The sequence below is a fragment of the Peromyscus maniculatus genome, chromosome 3 (genome assembly GCF_049852395.1).
Source record: "Peromyscus maniculatus bairdii isolate BWxNUB_F1_BW_parent chromosome 3, HU_Pman_BW_mat_3.1, whole genome shotgun sequence".
NCBI lineage: Eukaryota > Metazoa > Chordata > Mammalia > Rodentia > Cricetidae > Peromyscus > Peromyscus maniculatus.
In genome coordinates, this window is record NC_134854.1 from 107977733 (window position 1) to 108003016 (window position 25284).

Consider the following 25284-nt stretch of genomic DNA (forward strand, 5'->3'; position numbering starts at 1 on the left):
GGAAGGCTGGCTTGTTGACTCATTCTAAACAGAGGACTCAGTTCCTTTTCGCCCTGTTCTGAGCTCCTCCTGAAGGGTGGCCTGGGGACATAAATTATCTAAGGTCTTCGTGCGTGTCCATAAAGTGTGCAGTCCTTTGCAGAGACGGAAGGAACCCTGGATAGAGAGAGTGCTGAGCAGTGTGTTCACTAGGAGATGTAGGGACTGTGAGGACGGCAGGGCCACTGAGGGAGCGCTTGAACCCATACCTCATTTCCAAACAAGTCAAGGAGTAACTTTGAAGGGAACTTCACCTAGAGGTTTGAGGCCTGAGCAGGGAAGCTGCTTTAGGCAGCTGAGGGTGGGGCTCTTCCTATGACACCTCAAAAACCCTGAGCAGGCCAGCTAGGCCTAGCATGTGCTAGGGGGACATCTCAGGTTCACCTTGGCATCTGTGGCGTAATACTGCACCCCAGCAAAGCTGAACAGCCAAGGCTGTGAAACACTGAGGTGAGGGAGAAAGATGAGTCATTCACTGAGGCCTGTGGGTGGGGTTGAGGTGGTGGAGGTGGGGGAGGGTGCTTCCCTCCTAGGAGGGAGTGGGACCCAGAGGCCAGGGAACTGTGAAGACAGGGAACTGTGAGGACAGGGAACTGTGAAGACAGGGAACTGTGAGGACAGGGAACTGTGAAGACAGGGAACTGTGAGGACAGGGAACTGTGAGGACAGGGAACTGTGAAGACAGGGAATTGTGAAGACAGGGAACTGTGAAGACAGGGAACTGTGAGGACAGGGAACTGTGAGGACAGGGAACTGTGAGGACAGGGAACTGTGAGGACAGGAATTGTGAAGACAGGGAACTGTGAAGACAGGAAATTGTGAAGAGTTCTCCTCTCTTAACAGGTGAAAGAGGAGGAAATCACAACACGTGATTTTCCCAGGGCAGAACAGAGGGCATGAGCGTTGTCACAGGACGGGTGGGAAGAGCCATTCCTTACACAGGAACCGGGGCTGCTCACCCTAGGCTGGATCCACGGAAGCAAATCTGACCTTCCCGAGGGCGGGCCTCCTCTTCTCTGTCTCTTAGAAGGACACTGGCCAAGTCTTTCTCTCAGCAGAGTCAAGTCATTCTGTCTCTTTTGTCTCTGAGCACTCACGACTGCTTGTGTCCCAACGTTGAGGGCTTTAAAAACACATCTAAACTTTATCTGTTATTAAAAGTAATTCTTCAGAGTTTCAGTTCCTTTTGAGGCTGGGGCCAAAGACAGCTGTCATAGGACAGATACGTACATGCTTCAGAGACCGTGTGCCTAAAAGCTGCTTATATGACACATTTAAATAAGCCAGGAGACCTCATTCTGGTGATTGCATTTTCTTCTTCATGGCGAGCACTTGACTTTGTGCACACCCAAAGAGCTCCTCAGTCATATTTTCAAGTGTTTGCACATGTGTGCACACTTCTAATGATCTTCAAGGAAACACAGTTCCTTCCCTAGAGAGTGCTTCTGAGTGTTTTTCTTGTTTCAAGACCCGAAACTCACAGAGAAGCTGCTTTTCTTGGCTGTGACAGCTGTAGCCACAATCAGGTGGTTTATTTCTCCACTTGGAGAGATCACAGACACTTGAACTCAGGTCTCAGGAAGAGGCAGGCTCCTGGGCCTTCATCCTTCTCTGTTAAAGTGTATAAATTCTTACCGGTCTGCCTGCCGTGCCTAGGGACACAAATGGGAGATCACACAGAGAATGAGCACCTGTTCACACGAGGCACCTGTACTATATATAGTCTTCCGGAGGTAAATACAGAGCACTGTGGGTTTCAGAGAAAGAGGGGGCACACCTGAGGTGATTTATGGTGACTCGTAAAGAGGGACCAGTCGGGAGTCTCGTGGGGGAGGAGCACAGGTTCACTGTGCTCCTGCATCAGTGAGCAGTTCTGTGGACTGGGATTTGTGGTTGGTATCAGAAAAGGATGGCAGATATATGGCCCATCAGAGCCCTGGTCTCCATTGTCCAGGGTGGGCAGGAAGAACAGTGGTGCTTTTGAGTAGAGGGAGACCTCTTCCGGTTATTTTGGGCAGAACAACGACATGACCTAAGCAGACTCCAGATGTTCAAATGAAGGGGCTGCAAGGTTGGTTGAGACGGGGAGGACAGGTAAGGTTGGGGAGCTGCTAAACCCCAATGATAAAGAGAGGGTGATGGCTGTGTGTGTGTGTGGGGGGGGGTTCAGAGATTCTGGGAATGAGGACTAGAGGTTGACGAGTCTGTGACAGGGCAGGCTTAGAGTTGGACTCATGGGGATGACAGTGATCCTCTCATAGCATGAGTAGGGCATCTAGAGGAGGACTGAGTTTGGAAGGGGGTTCAGTCCTAGTGTGTGGAATTTAAGGCACCTGTGAGATATCAGCTCTGTGCGGCCATTGCTGGCAGTTGGAAGGAGTAGAAGCCCGTGAAGGCAGAAGAGGGACCAGGAGGCTTCTGCAGGGAGCTGGCCCGGGAAAACTGGGAAGTGGGGGAGCTGACTGCAAGAGAAGTCATTCCCTGGCAGCTGAGGGGAGGTCTACGGAGGGGAGCCGGGATCGCAGTTGGGGATGAAAGGGCAACAAGGCTCAGGGGAACTGGTTCTGGGGCTCACAGCAGCCACACAGTAAGGACATGGAAGAGAGAATTCAGGAGGTGACCCAGGGCCAGGCTCCAGCAGGAAGAGGATTCAGATCTCCTGCTGGAGTTGGAGCTCATTGAGGATGCTGGTTTAATGGGTTTTAGACCATGGTGGGCAGAGGCTGCAAGGTTTAAAGAAGACATAAGTATTGAGAGCCGCTGGTAGTGAAAGTCCATGAGAGTGTACAGCAGTGACAACTAGTGTTCAGAAGGCCAACCTATCAGAACTAAGGGTTCTGTTAGAGGAAACCATCACACAAGGCGTTATGGGATTCCTGCCTTTTGAATGAACTGGCTGTCTCTTGTTGTAAACTTCTTGTGCAGTAACAGCTGTGATTCTCCCCATTTACTGTGCATCTCCATGTTAGTGTACATGTACTCTCACGATTGCATCTCAATCTTGGGCACAACTTTCCCTATACATTTGGGGTAATTGGATAACTGCCCTTAGCTGTGTTTATTTTTCATTAGCATACATCTGGCCAGGGCCATTCTCCGGACAAAAGTATTTCAGCAAAGATACCTTTTTCCAAGGACAAAACTGCACATAGATAAACATTAGATCATCTCACTCACAGATAGAGAAAAGAACCACTAACAATTAAATCCTCAACCCCTTACCTCCACCCCGGGTTATTTACACAAGATACACAGGACCCTAACTTAAGAGATTTACTGCTCCCATTCCTGGGATGATGTTTTAGCCTTTTGTTAGTTACTGAGTTAAGGGAGTTACTTCCCACTGACCCAAGGAGATTGCCTCCAGGCCAGGCAGGCAATAGGTGCCAAGCTTCTTTCTTGTGCAAATTAAGTTTTTATTCCTCCTCAGCCAGGTGCTATTCCTAGATTTTCTCCTCAGCAATTACTCTGAGTGAAAGTGCTTTTACTTGGCCAGCATCCCAGCTTCCTTGGGTCCCTAACAATGATGCCCCAGTGTCAGTAGGAAATTGCCAGAGGGAATGCTGCCCCTCCCTCCCTCCAGCTCCTCAACCCAGAACTTCCTGGCTGTTATACTTTCCTCCTGAGCCTCTTACTTTTCCTCCCTCCTCCTCCTCCTCTGGCTCTGCCTTCAATCCCTTTCGACTAATGACTCCCTTTCCTTGACTTTTGCCCCGACCAGCGGGCAGTAGCTAGAAGAACGACACCCACTTCGACATGCAATGACCCAGTAATAAAACAAAAAGGTGGGAATGAAGGGCTCTCTGACAGGCCAAGCATTGCCAACACGGTGCTGACAGACCTTGTCCTCTCCCATCTAAAGCTAGCCACCAAGGGCCATTCCCTAATTTGGCCACTTCCTTATGCCCGGCTCATTCCTGATCACCAAGGTCCAGCAATCAAAATTCACCATTGACTAAACTGACTAGCATGTCCAGTCAGGACTCACCAAGTCACCCTAGCCAGACCCCCCTTTTCTCCTTAAAGTCCACTCCTGAGAAGCCACCAGAGGTTGTCCTTGCCCACCAGAGGCAGCCCCCAGCTTGTCCTCTTCTTTGTCCTGAGAATTTGGTACCTAGGTGTGCTCTGTTCCGCTCCAAGACCCCTCAATTCTGAATTCCTCAGCAGAGCTCGTGTGGGGAAAGCAGCGAAGCATCCTGATTTCTTCAGAATTATTTTTCTACCCGTATGTTCTCCATCAGGGCCTAACGATCTCTATTTCTAACATTTCTCACCCCCTCTGTTCCTAGCATTGACTCATCTGAACAGTCCTAATTCCCTGCTTGACTCTTCCTTCTTCCCACTCATTTCTGCATTGAGTTCCCGCCCCATCCGGGCACCGTGCAAGAATGGCGTCTAGAGAGACGGTGATAGAAAGGGCAGGGAGACATTGATGAGAAGACGACAGAGGAGGAAGAAGAGGAAGGAAGGAGAAATGGAGCAGGTAAGTCATCCAGAGAAGAGGAGAGAGAGACAGAAAGAGATGGAGGGGAGGGGTCTAGGAAAGGAGAGGGCAGAGAGGAGGAGAGGAAAGGGAGGGAAGGGAAAGAGGAGAGGAAGATGGAGACAGGGAGGAGACCTGGGGGCGGAGCTGCTGACCTTGAGTCTGCTTTTTCTCATTTCAGAACTGGAGTTCTCACACTGACACCTTTTGGAGCGGAAGAAATATCGGTCTGCCCACGAGGGGTTCCATCTCCATGAACAGGACACACCTCTCTTCTGTGTATGATCTATTACGAGAAATGACAGCCATGTTTGCAGGCAGGACACAGAGCTGATCATTCCCGTCCCTTCTGACCCACTTGGGAGTTCAGCCTCAGCACACTCCTTTTAGAAATCCGTGAGGACCGTGTGTCCAGGAGGCGGTGGACACTGGAAACGGATTCTCAGATCTGCCACCCGGTCACTTTCTATCTGAGAGGATGCTGACCCCTCCTGCTCCCTTTTCCTGATATCTGGGGATTCTAATACTGGGTACTTTACAGGCTGTTGAGAGGATAAAGGATCAGGACTGGGTGTAGCTCGTGGGCAGAGTGTGTGTTCAGCATGCTTGAGGCCTGGCCTCCACCCCCAGGAACACGGGGAAAGAAGTAACAGCACAAAGAATGGAATCCATCAGCTCTGTCTCCAAAGCCCACCCCAGCATGGGTGACAGCTCACGAAAGTTGACGATCTGGAGCACACTGCACAGCCTGCAGGAGCTCACCAGGTTGAAGAGGGTCCTTTCCAGGTGGCTCAGTTTGTAAAATTCTCTTCCAGGCTTCTCCATTGCTGATTCTTTTCAGACTACTTTCCAGGCAGCTGGGCTGGTCTCAGTCTTCCTTGCAGCTTGCCTTCTCTGAGCCTGACTCTCAGAAGACTTCATTGTTTACTCCTAAAGGGGAGGGGACTTCTCACTCTTGCTCACAGTGGAGAATTTGACAGTGTCGTCCATATTAATCATGTTCCAGGAAACTTGCACATGCGAGGTGCCTTCCATTCAAAGACACAAGGACAGATGTTGGTCTTACTTGGCTCAGAAATCTCACAAGTAGGAGGAAGGAGACTTAGTTCTCAGGCTGTGCCCACGTGGCACAACTGTTAGAAAAGGAGTTGGCAGTTAAGTAGGATGTGTCCACGATGTTGAGTGTTTTGGCTGTCCTTTCTCTGCTTAGGCAGGCATTACAGGAGCATTGCTGGTGTGAGGCAGAACCAAGATTCCTGTGCTCACCATGCAGCCTGCTGAGTGGAACAGGAAAGAGGTTTCCTTCTTAGCCTTCACTGTAATCACAGTCACCAATGACTATGGTTGCCACCTGTCTGTGTGGCTCATCACAGCAAGACTTCCTGAGCTGTCCACCATTTTGAGTAGGCATATGAATACAAGATTTCCAGGCTGTCATCAAGGAATGACCCCTAAAGCCCCAGGGACAAGAGCACTGGGTAATTGAGGAAGGGGATGATGGGAAAGGTCTTATCTGTCATGTCTAGTCTGCACTTTAGCATTCCAGGATCTAAAGTGTTGCTCATGACTCTGAGGAACTTGGGGCCACAGGAGGGATTTCCCTGGCATAATGTCCTTGACCTTTACAGGGCAGTGTGCACTGAGAAGGGGCCTCGCCCTCCACTTCTGTTCTGCAGAAGAGCAAACTCAGGGTAGGGAGGAGCTCAGGCTCCAGTCTGTAGTGACGCCTTCCAAGGTTTGTAACTGCTATTTCAGACTTCTAGCTAGAGCATGGGGTTTTTGTTTTGTTTCTCCATTTAGACTTACAGAAGTCAGCATCTTGAGAGCACAGTAAATCTTCCACTCCATTCATCTCCCCAGCGAGATTTCTGACACAGTAGAGCATGCTTCTTGGTTCTGTGACTGATGTGTTACAGGAGGTTAGAATCCCTGGGTGAAGCCTCTCACTAGGCGACAGCAGCACCTCTGTCCCTTGCTCTGACAAACCTGTGTCTCCAGACATGACCTAAAAAGCTTTCTGAGGAGGTGTGTTGCCCTGACCTAGTTCCCTAAAGTACTATATAAGCAGAACTCCACATTGTGACTTGAGAGGGGAGGAAAGAGACCACCATCTTGGTGGTTTGATTTGAAGTAGAGGAGTATGGGCTGTTTCCTCTGATTCTACTGGACCACTAATGCCATCCACAGCCTCCTGAGTGCTGGAATGGCACTCAGACAGCTGGAGTTTGCATTCAAGTGCCTGTGTTTGAAAAGAGCCCTTACGATCCAGCAACAATCACAGGCCTCTCTCTTTCCAGGCATGGGGATGAAGGTAGACAAGGGTTTTAGGGTGTGCCTCTTCTCATTCCAGGAAATTTTCCTAGACTAGAGCTGCACACTGATCACTCTGTAGTTACAGGTTCTCAAGGGGCTCCCATACTCCTACACTTTGGCTTAGAGGAGACCCTCTGTGGGGCCTGCTCTTGAGAAAAGTCTCTCTGTTGGCCCCTAGGATGACCACAGCATCCTTTGGAATCTAAGTGAAGTTCCGCAGGGCCAACAGCTCTTAGAGGGCTTGGCCCATATGGCTGAGCATTCCCTCAACAGGCTTTCCACAGGTGGGAGCTCTGCAGTACTGGTAGTTTGGCTCAGTCCATGTCTCAAAAACACAGACCAGGGAAGCCACTTGTGTGAGTTCAGTCTGAGGCAAGAGACTGAGGACCCAGCACATGTCCACAACCCAGAGTCCAGAGCCCAGCAGACCTGCAGTCTGAGGACACAGGAAGAGCATGTATGTCCCAGGAGAGACACAGAGGCAATCTTTTCTGTTCCCTGCAGCTCCCGGCTGGCTGCATGCTGTCTACCTGTGATGAGAGTGGGCTTTGCCCACAGAGTCCAGGCACACACACATATATATATAATCAGTTTCCTCAGAAATCCCTCATGGTCACGTTCGGAAATAATGCTCCAGTCAGGTTGACACTAAATTCTGTGACCACGACTTATAGTCAGCTGTGGCCAGAGGTTGGAGAAGAAGCCTTTTGTCCCCTCTGTGGTCATCAGGAAGAGAGCATCATGGGAGGGATCTCAATGACTTAGCATTTTTATGTTCTCTTTCATAATTAGACTTTAAACCAACAGTTGTTTAAATTTATGCCCATGAAGAGTGTTCCATCCACATAAACGCAGCAAACTGTTTATGTGTCAGTCTAAACAAAGGGCATGGAAGGTGGAAGCTCTCTATTTGCCTGCCCAATCTTGCTCTTGATAGCAAATCCATTCCTTCACAAGCTTTAGAGCCTACTTCTTCAAAATTCTGGTATACACTGAAGACTACCTGAGACATCCCTCCTTGTGGACTGAACAACACCTGAATTCTTGGACCATCTATTGGTAGACAGGCAGTGTTGGATTAGCTGGACCACAGCCAGAAACCCAGTATAATAAATCCATTTAGATAGATGATAGATAGACAGATTCTTTCTATATGATCTGTTCTCAAGAACCTAGACTAATACAGTGTTTGTGTATGTGTATGTGTGTGTGTGTGTGTGTGTGTGTGTGTGTGTGTGTGTGTGTAAGTGTATGCTTGGGTTCTCATTTGTGTCCCACGCCTGAGTAAATTTAGAATGTTAGCATTAAAATAGGAATAAAAAATGCTCTATTTATGTCTGCCTTAGAACCTAAACCAATTTGATAAATATTTTTAAGGTTTTCTTCCTCACACTTTGGGTTTTCAATGAATTGCCAGTAGTAAACACCCTTTGACTCAAGGAGTATTGTCCTATTTATGTTTTTAGTGTAGTCAAGCCTATGCATTCACACCCTGAAAGACATTAGCATAAATTTAGTTTATTTCTTATGTTACAGTTTGGTCATTACAATGATGTCCTTTCCTAAAATTACATGAAAGTAGATCATACTGATCTGTGAGTTTCATCTCTGGTTAGTAAAGTAATATCACACAGTCACTTTACCATAGGAAGGGTAAATGGAGAGTGGCCTGCCTGGGAACTGGCATTCTGCAAGGGGAGTTTAATTTCTGAAAGAATCATGAACTAACTTTCTCTTACCTTTCCCAAAGGAACTTCGAGAACAGCAAAAGGATCCCCAGGCATCTGCTGTGTACTGGACATAGTCTTTCCACCTGTGACATAGGTCTGTGGTTAGCCGGATTGCATTCAGGGATTGAAGGTCTCTTTATGATGGACAGCCAAGCCCACATGGCATGTCCTTTCTCTCTGCTCTGCCTTTTGATGCTCAGTCTATACACCTCCTTCTAATAACCAGCTCTGTTTTCCTTCCTCCTGTTTCCACATCTTGAAATAGGTACAAGGCAGCAGTCCCCACCAATAAGCAATGCCCCAAACTAGTGTGTGGTGGTATTCTAATTGTATTGAAATGTGATTTTGATTGTATGTTAATAAATAAAGTTGCCCAGGGTCAGAGCTATTAGAGCCATAGCAAGAGTGTGGTGGTGGTGGCACACACCTTTAATCCCAGCACTTGGTAGAAGAGCTAGGTAGATCTCTGTGTGTTCACGGATACAGCCAGCATTGGAGACATATGCCTTTAAGACCTGGAGGGCTGCACATACAGGCAGTGACAAGGCAGTCACATGTTTGGGTTTACAACCAATGAGAAGGCCGAACAGAAAGACTATGTAAAGACATACACACAGGAAGTAGGTCTCAGGAGGAAGGGTAAGATTTTAGCTCTGAGCTCTGATCTCTTGGCTTTCTCTTTTACATTGGTTCTGTGTTTCTTATTTAATAAGACAGTTGGTTACATCTACACTAGGGATGGACAGAACTTCTGTATCCCTGATAAAACTCAGCCAGACATCAAATACTAAGGTGACATAAAGGACATGAGTTCAGAAGGGGATTTATGTTATATCAGATTATATTATATCAGAAGAAGAAAGAAAGGGTCTAATAGGTTGGAAAGGGTAATAAGAGATAGGACTGGGGACAGAAGAAAGTCAAGAAGTATTTTCTCATACTACTTGTGAAATCCATGCCAATTTGTGGAATCTAAATTTAAATATATATACTTACATACATTTATATGCATACACATACATTTATATGCATATACATACATATGCATGAACATATAAGGTGGAAAATTTGGGATAAAAGAACCAGCAGGAGGTGCAAAGGACAAAGAAGAGATTCGTGGGAGAGTGAATATGAGCAGAATGTAACGATTATGTGCATGAAAATATAAGGAAACTGTTTTCTACACTAACTGTAAATATGAATGAAAACATTATGTCACAATGAATACATCCACACTGTCTAAAAGTGCTCAAATTCAGTACTTTCACCACACAGTGGATCCAGTCTCCACATAACTGACATCAATCCCATCAGTAGAAAGCTCCAAGTTCTTATAGAAATAGACAACCTGAAGTTCAGTCACGCCAGGGGTCAGTGTGGAGAGTGAGAGCTGAGCTGGTTTTTTATTGAGTATGCCTGAACCATAGAAAGTGTGAGTGGCAAGGACCAGGCTGGAGTCACAGAGGAGCCTGGATCAGTAAAACCCAGTCACAGGCCATGACAAGGAGTTGGATTTTCGTTTAAAATATTTTATGGTCTTTGGGCTGTCTCCCCGCTCTATTTCGGTTTTTAAGAATTCACCATATTTAGGGTTTCCTGTGTAGAAAATGCTGTGGAGGGAAATAGAGTAGATAACTGAACCCATGTAGGCCTCTTGTGCACTAGGTAAGTCAAGTTATGCACTGGGATGCTGAAGCCTCCAGGGACGCTGCCAGACTCTGAGGATATCCAGGAGATACAGCGCAGGACTTACTGAAGTCTGGAGAAGGGACATGGGACAGTCGTGTCTGCCTCTATATATTGCTCATTGGTGAAGCTAAAGGAAGTGCTAACTGAAGTCTGGGAAAGCGGCTTTTAGGTAGTGCTTGTTTGTGGACCTAACACTAAGGACTTGCCGAATTCGGGGATGGGGAGAGTCCAGTCTGGCCACGCCTGGCTTCAGCGACTCCTTATTTGTGGAGATAGAACTATGGACTTTTGAAATCTGGGCAAGGGCGCAGACAGTCGCAAGAAGGGGTCACCAACACCTGTGAGGAAAGTCGCAAAACCATCCAGAGGCAATGACAGCGGAAACTCCCCCAGGTGACTCTCTCCGTCTCCAGCGTCCTTGAAGTAACTGAACATCTCCAGCTGGTGCCTAGGGCTGGGTGTCTTCAACTCAGTCCAGATCCCTCACACTTTCAGCGCCCAAATAACGACCGGACTGTTGGTCTCGAGCTTCCTGGCGCACATGCGCACTGGCTTGCAGGGAAGCCTTAGAAAAGCAGAGGCAGAAGAGCGTCTCTTTCCAACGGCGTTTGTCTCCGCAGCGCCCTCTGCAGCTCGAGGCAGGTAGTGCATATATGCTGGGTGGAGCTCCCACCTGCGGAATTCCAACTCTGCAGACCAGGAAGAAAAGTCCAATGCTGCTTCCGCACTGTCCCACAGGCCTCTGTGTTCTTTATGTACATTTTGTGCATTGTTCATAGTATTTAGTTTCACACAGTATAGTCTCTTTCTGAACAAAAGTAAACATTATACATTTACAGCATGCCCCCAAATGATGTACATATATACATTCATATCCATTCTCATTGTAAAAGGCTCAGAGAAGTTCACTGACTATAGTCAATATAACTAAAAGTGACACCATTTATTTAACTGTCCAGTACTGACAGACAGATTCCTGTCTGGGGCGTGTTTGGGTTGGGTTTGGTTGGGGTTTTCATCTTCTCTTACAGAGAGTGTCTTGCCTTGAACATCATGAGAAGCGAAGATGTTAATGTTGTTTTTTTTAAATCCCCCCCCCCCATCCCAAGATGGGGTTTCTCTGTGTAGTTTTTTTTATGATTTATTTATTTGTTATGTATGCAGAAGAGGGCGCCAGATCTCATTACAGATGGTTGTGAGCCACCATGTGGTTGCTGGGAATTGAACTCAGGACCTCTGGAAGAGCAGTCGGTGCTCTTAACCTCTGAGCCATCTCTCCAGCCCAGATGTTAATGTTTTTAACAATCCTGTCGAATTTCCAAAAATGGTATCAACCCACCTTTCTGTTGAGATCTAGTTTTCCTGTTCTCACAGACCAGGCATCATGACAGCTGTGCCCAGGATGGCCTTATATTCTAGTAAACACCAGAGAGAACAGAGAGCAGAACTCAAGGACAAGATTTTCACAGCACTGAGCAGAAGGTACTGTGTCTCCTAGGACATTTGAGGAGCTTGGGGCCACAGGAGGATTTCCCTGGCATAATTTCTTTGATCTTCACAGGGCACGGTGCACTGAGAAGGGCCCCCACCATCCAGTTCTGTTTTGCAGAAGAGCAAACTCAGGGTAGGGATGAGCTCAGGTTCCAGTTTGTAGTGACGCCTTCCAAGTTTTGTAACTACTATTTCAGACTTCTCATGGAACCAAAGGACAGGACACCTGACATCAGAGCAGTGGATTAAGTCCCTAAGTAGACTGTAGACACTCATGCTAGCCACTAATGAAAATGTTTACCTTAGTTTGTGATTTCTGAAGGTACCTTCCATCTACTCATGGTAACAGTCACTGCATAAGCTGAAGGAAAACTCAGTATTATTTTTTAAATGAATGAATGAATGGGCAGATAACTGTTAGTTAAGCTTTTGGGTGATAGTCATATTTAAATCTACATCTCTTTATAATCATGAAAATCCTCTCCAAATGAAAAACAGATCAATATCAGTATACTGTAATTGGAAAGATAAAAGCCATAAGTGAACAGAACAAGGTTTGCTTACCATTGAAGAAATTATAAACATAAATTAGGCACATTCCAAAGTGACATTAACTTATGAAATAGTCCTTTGGAAATTATACAAAATAGTATAAGCCCCCACCTGAATGGTATGAATGCATATAGGCACAATAAAATAATATACAAATGTGGCATAAATTTATCAGGACTCACAAAACCCAATGATCTTTTACTTCAAATCTGGAAGAACACACAAAAGTAATTTGAGAACATGTGTTGTGGAATAGAAGATTTGTTTAACTAAGTAAAGATGTGTTACATTTGTTTGCATTGCAGAATAAATGTTTGACTATGTAAAGATGTGTTGCATTTGTTTTACCTTGGCCTGCCTAAGGCACCCGATTAGTCTAGTAAAAAGCCAAGGGATAGGTGGGGCTGGTGAGCAGAAAGAAAAGGGGAGCTAGCCAGCCAGTGGCCAGTCAGATGGGACCCAGACAGACAGACACAGAAGAAGCAAGAAAGCAGGATGGACAATATGTAGATGAGGTAAATGAGCCTCGGGGCAGCACATAGATTAATAGAAATGGGTTCATTTAAGTTTTTTTTTTTTAAAAAAAGATAGCTAAGAAACAAGCCTAAGCTAAGGCTGAGCATTCATAACTAATAAGTCTCTGTGTCATAATTTGGGGACTGGAGGTCAAAGAAAGCCTGCTACAAGCATTTTCATGCAAATTTACCTGAGAACATTCAGATTTTAATGGACTATGATGCAAAAATTGATCATAAAATACTAACATCAAAACAGTAATTCTATATGATGAAGATGGATTGATCCCAGACATGCAATTTCTGTGTACCCAAGTCAATGAACATAATAATCAAAGAAATAAGCTCAAGACTAGAAATCACATCTCAGTTCAGGCACCAAAACTTTTGATAAAATTCAGCGTGCCTTTGTTATGGAGTTTGTGACCACTGAGAAAAGACCATAAACTCAATCCAACTGTAATTAAGGGATTTATTGATGAGCTGTTAGCAGGATGACAATCTCTGAGCCAAAACTTGAGATTTCTGTGAGAAGGGGGATGAGACATTTTTAAAGGAATTTTAAAAACAAAACCCAAAAGAAGACCTTCAATATACACACAAACAAGCAAAAACCCAAACAAAAGAAAAGATCCTGGTTTGTTCTGCCATGCCAAGTGATCACAGCAACCCAAAACAATTCTTGGGTTTCTGCCTAAGCAAGCCACAGAAGCTGAAAAAGAAGTTAGTCATATCATAAAAGGTCAAGGCTGTACATTTCTGGGTGAGGGTCACTGAGTCAGGGTTCCCGGGAACTTATCTTCCAGGGACTGGAGTCAGAGACAAATGGCTAGTGGGGACCAAAATGGATGTCTAGATGAAACTGGAGTTTCTTTAGCCATTATACTTCCATGATAAAAGCCTGGCAGATGCTTGGAATAGAAGCAACATATCTCAATATAGTAAGACAAACCAATAACCAATGTTACACTAAATGGGAAAAAAACCAAACCATTATTACTAAAATCTGGAGTAAATTAAGGATGCCCACTTTCTCTGCTCTCATCCGTTATTCTGCCTGAAGTCTTAGCTACAGCAATAAGGCAAATGAAGGAAAGGAAAGGGATACAAACAAGAAAGGAAGAAATCAGATGTCTTTGTTTGCACAGTTGTGAGTCTACGTGTGACACTGAGAGGATCTACCAGAGAATTCCTAAGAACAATCAACACTTTCAGTACAGCACCAGAACAAAAACCGACATAAAAATTAGATACAGAGAGTGAGTGCGAGCTAGAATTTAGTGCTTCAACTTTGGGCACAACATGCTTCTTGAAGCTGGTGGTAGGAGCTGAGGACCAGGGCAGGTCACAAAGTATTTGCTTAAACAGCACCAAGCATAGGGACTGGATAGTCACCTGTGTAAACATCAAAGGTCAACGTGAAAAAGACCCATCCATATGCTGTGTTCGGATCGGGAAGGCTAACACAACTCCCTGTGCTTCAGGTTTAGTCCTCAGCTGAGTTCTCTTTCTAGGCTATGGACCCTTTAAGAACGTGCCTGGCCTTTGGGTCCCTGGGAGTATGCCCTTGAGGGCCCAAGACTGTTTTCTCATTCTCTGTCTTTAGATAGGCAAGGCCTCTTGCCACTGACCCTGTAGCTAAGGATGTCTCTTACCTTCTGACCCTCCAGCCTCCACCTCCCAAACCCAGAGATGATGGGCCCAAAGCACCACACAGGTGATGAGACACTGAAGAGAGAGAGCCGAGGGCTTGTGTGCGCAAGGCAAGCATCCCGCCACCCGATCGGCATCCCCTCTCTCTTTTTGTCCAGGCATGCAGAAGTGAATGTGTCCATTCAGTGTTCCTTGTGCTTGAGACCCTCTCTCACCACAGCACAAAAATGCACAGGACCAAGTCACTGTGGGCTGAAGCCTCCAGCACTGTGAGACAAAGTAGACCTTTCCTCTTTATACACTAGCTATCTCAGGTGTTTTCATACAAGAAAGCTGACTACCATGCCTCATTCTGCTCAAGCTCATTATAACACTCACCTTTACTGAGGGAGCTGTGGATTCTCTTGAACCCATGAGAAGAAAGATAGACTAGAAACTAGACTGACTTACAGAACTTTGTAGAGAGGGGTAAGTGGTGGCACATGCCTTTAATGCCAATATTCAAAATGCAGAAGCAAGTTGATCAGTCTCTGTGGGTTTTAATCCAGCTTGGTCTACAAGGACACTTTGTGATTTTAGACTCAAGTCTAAATAGGGCACTGAGCTAAAAAAAAAAAAAAAAAAAAAAAAAAAAAAAAAAAAAAAAAAAAAAAAAGCAAACGAAGAAAAAACAGTCTTGAAAATTTTTCAATATGTTAGGCCCTGTCTTTATACTGCCAAATCTTCCATAAATAAACAAAAAAGAATTCATATGTTATAATACATTCTGGAAACTTTGTTGACAAGATGATTGGGGGCTATCCACGCAATCATCATCTGTTGTAGAAATCCTTCCACGAGTATGCAAAGAATGCAAAATCAAGATATGTCCATGGAACAATTTGTACAGATAAAAAGAAGAAAAGAAATGAGTAGAGAGGGATGTTAGGGTGACCTGAGTAGCCCAACTCAGGAGGTAGGTCTCAAGGAGGAGTGAGAGAGCCCCCAGAGTAGAGCCTTGGACCTCAGACAACTTCACTCAGGAGACTTGGCTCTGTTCTTCAACAGAGTTCTGAGAGGAGCCTCTCCCTCGTTCCCTCCTTTTCCCCACCCTCCCCACTATTTGTCTTTTTATGTATATGGGAATTTCCCATGCATGTATAGATGTGCATTATATGCATGTCTGGTGTGTGAAGAGGGAAAAAGGGGGCATGGAATCCTCTGGAACTGGAGTTACATTGAGAGGACCAAGCAGATGCCATAACAGGCTGCTCAGTCTTCTCTCCAAGATCAGGCCTCAATTTCAGTTTCCTGACACTGAATAGGCAGTTTCTGAGGAAAAGCCACAAACAATGAGCAATTAATCACTGGTGCTCCTGACAACAAGGATAAAGGAGATAGGATGCACCAAGCCTGGGCCACTGAGCCAGCCCTCACAGTCAATATGTGCTAGGCCAGTCAGCCTCCATAGCAGCTCAAGGACAAAGCCAGGGTCTTGTCTAGGCCTGTCCCAAATGGAAAACTGTACCCTGGCCAGCCTCTAATTAGCCCTGACCAATTAGAATGTACTGATATGATTACAACTTGCTTGAGCCAATCATATCTAAAGGGACCTACCTGCCTTAGGACCTCACCTTGGCTATACTTAAAAGGTACTCACACATCTCTATCAGAGTCTTCACTATCTTGCCTTTGTGTGAGATGGCAGGTCTCAGGATGCTGGAATAATAAACACTCTCTGCATACATGGATGGTGGCCTTTTGTGAGACGTCTCCGGAACCCTAACAACATGAGGTTGTATATTGTCATGTGGGGGCTGGAAATGGACACTGGGTGGTCTGAAAGAGCAGCTAGTGCTCTTAACTGCTTAGTTAGCTATCACTTGGCCTCCCCAAAGAAGTCTGAGTTATTTACTAAAATTATACAAGGCCCAAAAGAAGCCTTCACTGATTTTTTGCAAAGACTGACTTCAGCTGTAAAGAATAGTATCAGATTCAGAAGTAAGACAAATACTAATCAAAACTTTGGCTTTTGAAAATGCTAATTCAGAATGCTAAAGGGTGATAAGGCCTTTAGAGGAGAGATCAGTACCAATAGATGGATGGATTAGAAACACAGGTGATATTGGATCTCACATTTATAATGCTACTCTGATAGGAGAAGTAATTTCTAAAAGTTTTTTAAAAATCAAAATGTCAGATATTTTAATTGTGGTAAGCAAGGTCATTTGAAAAGAGATTATAAGCAAAGTGTTCCTAGAAACAATTTTTTTTAGATAATCCAAAAAGAAGGCCCCAGTCTTCTGGAGTATGCAGAAAGTGTGGCAAAGGCCAGCATTGGACTAATGAATGCAGATCAACAATGGACAGGCAACGTAACCCTTTGCAGTCAGGAAATGTCCTTGGGGGCTTCTTGCATGCCCCAATAGCAAATTTGATTTAATCACTCCCTGTCAGCATTGGAGAAACTCATACACAGAAGATTTAATGCCTGTTGTTAAAAACAACACTGCTCTGGATGTAATCAAGTACAGAACAGAACAGCTTTAATAGATAAAACAAAAAATTCAGGAGAGACCAGAAAACAAGCATTTTGACAAACTGCTATAAATGGTCAGAAACCAAAGCTAAAAATGCAAATAACTGGCATTGAAATTGAAGGTTTAGTAGACAAAGGAGCAGGTGTTACAATAATTTCACCAAAATCTTGGCATCCAGATTGGCCTCTTCAGGAGGTAAATATTCAGCTTCTAAGGATTGGAACTTTATCTCAGGTAAACAAAGTTCAAGATGGGTTGAGTATATAGGGTCAGAAGGACAAATAGGAAAATTAAAGTCATATGTAGCTAACATAGCCATGAATTTTCAGGGATATGGTTTGTTGCAGCAATGGAAAACACAAATTAACATTTCTTCAATCTCGGAAACAAACCAAAAAATAAAGAATGCTTCTGAGAAAAATATTAAAAGGTATTATCAAGAACAGTCACAGACCATTCAGATTGTACATAAACAGGAACACAACAGCTGTTGGTCTTTCAAAGTTACTAACTGTCCTTCCTTTAAAATGGTTAATTGACAAACCTGTGTGGGTGGAAAAATGGCCTTTGACATCAGAAAAATTACAGACACTAGAACAGCTGATACAGAAACAGCTAACCTCCATACATTGAAGAATTGGCTAGTCCTTGGAGTTTTCCTATATTTGTCATTAAAAAGAAATCTGGAAAATGGAGAATGTTAACAGATTTAAGAGCCATAAATAAAGGGATTTAGCCAATGGGCTCTTTACAGGCTGGAATACCCCTATCTGTTTTATTACCTAAGAGATGGTCTATTATTGTGATTGATTTAAAAGACTGCTTTTTCCTATACCTTTACAAGAACAAGATAAAGAAATATTTGCCTTCATAGTACCTACTTATAATAATGCTCAACCTGTTAAAAGATTATCAGTGGAAAGTTATTCCTCAAGGAATGTTAAACAGCCCTACCTTGTGTCAATATTTTGTACAACAGCCATTAGAAATCATTCATAAACAGTTTCCTCAATCTAAAATTTACCATTATATGGATGATATCTTCTTGGCTGATTCAGACACAGATACCTTAAAAAATGTTTGATGAAGTAAAGATAATTTTGCCTTGCTTGGGATTACAAACTGCTCCTGAAAAAACACAAAGAGATTCTGTCAATTTTCTAGGATATAAGATAGGTTTACAGAAAATTTGACCACAGAAAGTATAAATCAGGAGAGATCACTCACAAACTCTTAATGATTTCTAAAAATTTCTGGGAGATATTAACTGGCTACAGGCCACAATTGGATTAACATCTTAAGAACTAAGTAATTTATTTCAAACATTACAAGGTGATGTGATAAGGACTTAAAAAGTCCAAGAAAATTAACAGCTGAGGCTGAGAGAGAATTAGCTCTGGTAGAAAAGAAATTACAGGATGCACATGTGTATGCCTGGATCCAAAGCTTGATGGTATTTTAGTCATTTTGTCTTTTACTCATTCTCCCACAAGAATTCTGATGCAGAGAGAAGATATCTTAGAGTGGAAATTTTTAGCACTCAAACAGAGTAAAAATTTAAGTCCTATGTAGAAAAGGTTTCTGAAAGGAAAAATAAGACTTCATCAATTAGCAGGAATAGACCCAGCAGAAACTATGGTACCTTTTACTAATGCTGAAATTGCCTCATTATGGGCAGAAAATGAACATTGGCAAAGAGCTTGAAGTACTTTTTTGGGGAGACATTAACAATAAATATCCCTAAAGCAAGAAATTTCAATTTATAGAAAGAATTGAGTTTTTAAAAAGAAAAGTGGAACTTCATGGAGCCAGGATCAGCTGAGGAGCTGGAGATCACTGTCAGTGATCAGCACAGACTGATTGCATGTCTTTAATCCTAGCACTCTGGGAAGAAGTCATTGCCTTGGGACACGACCATAATGGATGAGCATTCTGCCCAAGGCCGACCCAGGGCCCAGCTGCCAATTGTGTGAAGCCCAACAACTTGGAGGTGTTGGTGAGATTGCCCTACTGATCAACCTGTTCAGCTGAGATCCATTCAGGAGAGAGCCTGCAGTCAGAGGAAGCAAGATCAGCTGAGGAGTTGGCAAAGGAGCAGAATGTGACCCAAGAAGGCAAGAGAAGAAGCCATCCAACCACCAAACCAGATCACCAGAATCATAAGCCCACTCTACACTGACTGGGAACAGGTAAGTCCCCATCTCCAGACTGGCAAACCAGGTCTCTACCCCCTAGGCCCCAGCCAGTTGAGCCCCAGGGACCAGACAGCTATCTTTTCCTGCTTCCTCACCATAAAAAAATAGTCCCTGCAAACCCAACAACCACCAGAGTCATAAGCCTACCCTGTACCAACTGGGAACAGTCATTGGAGCCCCAGGGACCAGACAGCAGCCTCTTTCCCTGCACCCTTGCCAAGAAAACTATTCCATGCAACTAACACCAACAACCACTGGAGACATAAGCCCACCCTGCACTGATTGGGAACAGCTGCTTCCTGAAACAGAATCCACTAACACCAATTGGAATAAGCAGCTCCCAGAGAAACAGAGCCCAACAGCACCAATTTGACCAAGAACTCCCAGTGGATCAAGATTATCAGTTGGAACAAGAGAGGCACCCTCAGACACAGACACTGCCTGCACCTAGCAGAGGAAGAGATGAGTAGATGCCAGTGCAAAAATATAGGCAACAGCATAAACACCTATATGACACCATCAGAACCTAGTGATTCTATATTTGCAAGACCTGAACATGCCAATGCAGAAGAAGCAGAAGAAACCAATCCTAAAAATGACTTTAAGAGGATAATAGGTGCCCTTAAAGAGGAAATTAAAAACTCCCTTAAAGAGGAAATTAAAAACTCCCTTAAAGAGGAAATGAAAAATTCCCTTAAAGAGGAAATGGAAGACAAAAACAAACAAAAATTGGAAGAAATCAAAGAAAACCAATAAAAGTAATTAAATAGATAAAGGAAACAGTTCACGATTTGAAAATTGAAATTGAGACAATAAAGAAGACACAAACTGAAAGAATGCTGGAAATAGAAAATATGACTAAACAAACAGGAACTACAAAACAACAAAATACAAGAGATAGAACAGAGAATCTCTGACATTGAAGACACAATAGAGAAAATAGATTCATCAGTCAAAAAAAACACTAAAGCCAAAAATGTTGTAACACAAAACATCCAGGAAATTTGGGACACCATGAAAAGACCAAACCTGAGAATAAGAGGGATAGAAGAAGGAGAAGAATACCAATTCAAAGGCACAGAAAATATATTTAATAAAATCACAGAAGAAAACTTTCCTAACCTAAAAAAGAAATACCTATGAAGATACAAGAAGCTTACAGAACACCAAATAGACTGGATAAAAAAAAAGTCCCCTCACCACATAATAATCAAAACACTAAACATACAGAACAAAAAAAATATTAAGAACTGCAAAGGAAAACGGCCAAGTAACATATAAAGGCAGACCCATTAGAATAACACCAGACTTCTCAATAGAGACTATGAAAGCTAGAAGGTCCTGGACAAACATTATACAGACACTAAGAGACTATGGATGCCAACCCAGACTATTATACCATTGACTGAGTAAACAAAATATTCCATGATAAAACCAGATTTAAGCAATACCTATCCACAAATCCATCCCTACAGAAAGCACTAGAAGGAAAAATCCAACCTAAGGAAATTAAACACACCCATGAAAACTCAGGCAGTAGATAATCCCACACCAACAAATACCAAAGAAGGGAAACACAACATTACAACCAAAAAAGAACAGGAATTAACAATCACTGGTCATTAATATCCATCAATATCAATGGTCTCAACTCACATATAAAAAGACATCGGCTATCAGAATGGACACGAAAACAGGATCCATCCTTCTGCTGCATACAAGAAACTCACCTAAACTTCAAAGACAGACACTACCTCAGAGTAAAAGGCTGGGAAAAGGCTTTCCAATCAAATGGACCTAAGAAACAAGCTGGTGGAGCTATCCTAATATCTAATAAAATAGACTTCAAACTAAAATCAATCAAAAGAGATCGGGAAGAACATTACATATTTATCACAGGGAAAATACATCAAGATGAAGTCTCAATTCTGAACATTTATTCCCCAAATACAAAGACACCCACATTTATAAAAGAAACATTACTAAAGCTTAAATCGCACATCAAACCCAAAATACTAGTAGTGGGAAATTTCAACACACCACTCTCACCAATGGACAGATCTACCAGATTGAAACTTAACAGAGAAATAAATGACCTAACAGATGTTATGACTCAAATGGACTTAATAGATATCTACAGAACATTCCACCCTAACACAAAAGATTATAGCTTCTTCTCAGCACCCCATGGAACCTTCTCAAAAGACACCACATACTCAGTCACAAGGCAAATCTCAACAGATACAAAAACATTGGAGCCAGGCAGTGGTGGCCCATGCCTTTAATTCCAGCACTCGGGAGGCAGGGCCAGGAGGATCTCTGTGGGTTTGAGGCCAGCCTGGCCTACAGAGCAAGATCCAGGACAGACACCAAAAACTACATAGAGAAACCCTGTCTTGAATCCCCAAACACCCCCAACCCCCAAAAAGGAAAAAATTGGAATAACCTCTTGTATTTTATTGGACCACCATGCCTTAAAGTTAGATTTCAATAACAACAAAAACTATAGAAAGCCTATAATCTCATGGAAACTGAATAATGCCCAACTGAACTACCAATGGGCCAAGGAAGAAATAAAGAAAGAATTTAAAGATTTCCTAGAATTCAATGAAAATGAAAGTATAACATACCCAAACTTATGGGACACTATGAAAGCAGTGCTAAGAGGAAAATTCATAGCATTAAATGCATGCATAAAGAAATTGGAGAAAACTCACACTAATGACTTAACAGCACACCTGAAAGCTCTAGAACATAAAGAAACAAACTCACTCAGGAGGAATAGACACCAGGAAATAATCAAATTGAGGGCTGAAATCAATGAAATAGAAACAAAGAAAACAATACAAAAAAATCAACAAAACAAAGAGTTGGTTCGTTGAAAAACTCAACAAGATAGACAAACTCCTATCCAAATTAACCAAAAGGCATTCAAATTATCAAAATCAGAAATGAAAAGGGAGATATAACAACAGACAATGAGGAAATCCAAAGAATCATCAGGTCATACTTCAAAAACCTGTACTCCACAAAATTGGAAAATCTGAAAGAAATGGACAATTTTCTGGATAGGTACCATATACCAAAGTCAAATCAAGACCAGATAAACTATTTAAATAGACCAATAGGCCCTAAGGAAATAGAAACAGTCATTGAAAGTCTCCTAACAAAAAAACAAAACAAAATAAAACAAAAAAACTCAGGACCAGATGGTTTCAGTGCAGAAGTCTACCAGATTTTCAAAGAAGAACTAATTCCAACACTCTTCAAATTATTCCACACAGTAGAAACAGAAGGAGCATTACGAAACCCTTTTTATGAGGCTACAGTTACCCTGATAACCAAACCACACAAAGATGCAACAAAGAAAGAGAATTACAGACCAATTTCCCTCATGAACATTGAGGCAAAAATACTCAACAAAATATTGGCAAACCAAATCCAAGAACACATAAAAAAATTATCCACCATGACCTAGTAGACTTCATCCCAGGGATACAAGGATGGTTCAACATATGAAAATTCATCAATGTAATACACCATATAAACAAACTGAAAGAAAAAACCCCACATGATCATCTCATTAGATGCTGAAAAAGCCTTTGATAAAATCAAACACCCCTTCATGATAAAGGTCTTAGAGAGATCATGAATACAAGGAACAGACCTAAACACAATAAAGGCAATTTACAGCAAGCCAATACCCACCATCAAATTATATGAAGAGAAACTCAAAGTGATTCCACTAAAATCAGGAATAAGACAAGGCTGTCTACTCTCTCCATACCTATTCAATATAGTACTTGAAGTTCTAGCTAGAGCAATAAGACAACAAAATGAGATCAAAGGGATAGAAATTGGAAAGGAAGAAGGCAAACTTTCACTATTTGCAGACAATATAATAGTATACATAAGTGACCCCAAAATTTCCACCAGGGAACTCCTACAGCTGATAAACCCCTTCAGTAAAGTGGCAGAATACAAGATCAAATAAAAAAATCAGTAGCCCTGCTATATAAAAATGATAAAAGGAATAAGAAAGAAATTGGAGAAACTTCACCCTTTACAATAGCCACAAATAATATAAAATACCTTGGGGTAACACTAACCAAACAAGTGAAGGACCTGTATGATAAGAACTTTAAGTCTCTGAAGTCTCTGAAGAAAGAAATCGAAGAAGATGTCAGAAAATGGAAAGATCTCCCATGCTTACAGATAGGTAGGTTTAACATAGTAAAATGACAATCTTACCAAAAGCAATCTACAGATTCAATGCAATCCTCATCAAAATCCCAACACAATTCTTCAAAGACTTGGAAAGAACAATATACTCAACTTCATATGGAAAAACAAAAAACCCAAGATAGCTAAAAGAATCCTGTACAATAAAGCAACCTCTGAAGGCATCACCATCCCTGACCTCAAGCTTTACTATAGAGCTATATACTACACTAATATATATATTATTAGTATATTATATACTAATATAATATATACAATAACTATATAATATACTAATAGCTTGGTACTGGCATAAAAACCAACATACAGACAAATGGAATCTAACTGAAGACCATGACATTAATCCACACACATATGAACACCTGATTTTTAACAAAGAAACCAAAACTATACAATGGAAAAAAGAAAGTATCTTCAGCAAATGGTGCTGGCATAACTGGATGTCAACATATAAAAGATTGCAAATAGATCCATATCTGTCACCATGCACAAAACTTAAGTCCAAGTGGATCAAAGACCTCAACATAAATCCAGTTACACTGAACTTGATAGAAGAGAAAGTAGGAAGTACTCTTGAACACATTGGTACAGGAGACCACTTCCTAAATATAACACCAGTAGCACATACACTGAAAGCAACAATTAATCAATGGGACCTCTTGAAACTGAGAAGATTTTATAGGGCAAAAGACACAGTCAATAAGACAAAACAACAGCCTACAGAATGGGAAAAGATCTTCACCAACCCCACATCTGACAGAGGACTGATCTCCAAAGTATATAAAGAACTCAAGAAACTAGACATCAAAATACTGAACAACCCAATTAAAAAATAGGCTACAGAGCTTAACAGAGAATTCTCAAAAGAAGAATTTCAAATGGCTGAAAGACATTTAAAGAAATGCTCAACATCCTTAGTCATCAGAGAAATGCAAATCAAAATGACTCTGAGATACCACTTTACACCTGTCAGAATGGCTATGATCAAAAACACTAATGACAGTCTATGTTGGAGAGGATGTGGAGCAAGGGGAACACTCCTCCACTGTTGGTGGGAGTGCAAGCCTGTACAACCACTGTGGAAATCAGTATGGCAGCTTCTCAGAAAATTGGGAATCAATCTACCTCAAGACCCAGCCATACCACCCTTGGGCATATACCCAAGGAATGCTCAAGCATACCACAAAGATACATGCTCGACTATGTTCATAGCAACAATATTTGCATATTACAATACAAAGCATATTACAGGTATGCCACATAGTTGTACAGGACAAGCTGTTACATAGAAATATCTAATTGCACTTTAAAAGATATGCTTAATAAATGGAAAGGGGTAATAAAGACCCCCAGAGATAGATTACACAGTGCTTTATTAACTTTAAATTTTTAAATGCAGATAGACATTGGATAGTAGAAAAAAACTGCTGAGTTAAATAAGCCTGTATATTTTAAAGATGTGTTGACCTCAGAATTGAAACTGAGATATGTGTTATGTTGGAGAAGAGGTTTTGGCTTTCTTTGTTTCCATAGGAGAAGAAAAGCTGTGAATGCCATCAAGATTGATAAAGATTAGATTCAAACAGGAGAGACCTCCTGAATAAAGAGAGGCAATAGTCCATCAGACAGCTTGGTCATTCAGTTCAAACTAACTTACAAAGACTAATAAATGCCTTTAATTTGATCAGGCATGAAAAAATACAAATAAAAAATAACAGTATTCTCTTACTGGGAAGAGATGAAAAATGGGCTCTGCCACTCTCATGCCCTCAGGGCGGGCTCACTTGTCTCTGCCAGCAGGGTGAGCACTGCTGTGCTGCCCAGTCAAGGTGCAGGGCCTGCTCTCCCAAGTGCTGAGGGTCA

The 25284-nt window shown here is 42.6% G+C and overlaps 1 protein-coding gene across 16 annotated transcripts in view; it reads right to left on the minus strand.

The window, feature by feature from the left end:
• The window catches only part of LOC121826479 (sperm motility kinase X-like), an 88202-nt gene that overhangs the window by 42075 nt on the left and 20843 nt on the right, over positions 1–25284 (minus strand). For 2 of the 16 annotated variants that reach the window (XM_076567092.1, XM_076567081.1), the window contains exons 1-4: positions 10593–10793; positions 8575–8648; positions 4678–4808; positions 999–1691 (exon numbers count right to left, since the gene is read on the minus strand). The exons of the other annotated variants lie outside the window; for them this stretch is intronic. The gene's annotated coding sequence lies outside the window, so the exon portion shown is untranslated. Of the gene's footprint in view, positions 1–998; positions 1692–4677; positions 4809–8574; positions 8649–10592; positions 10794–25284 lie in introns of those variants that run through there. 16 annotated transcript variants of the gene reach the window in all.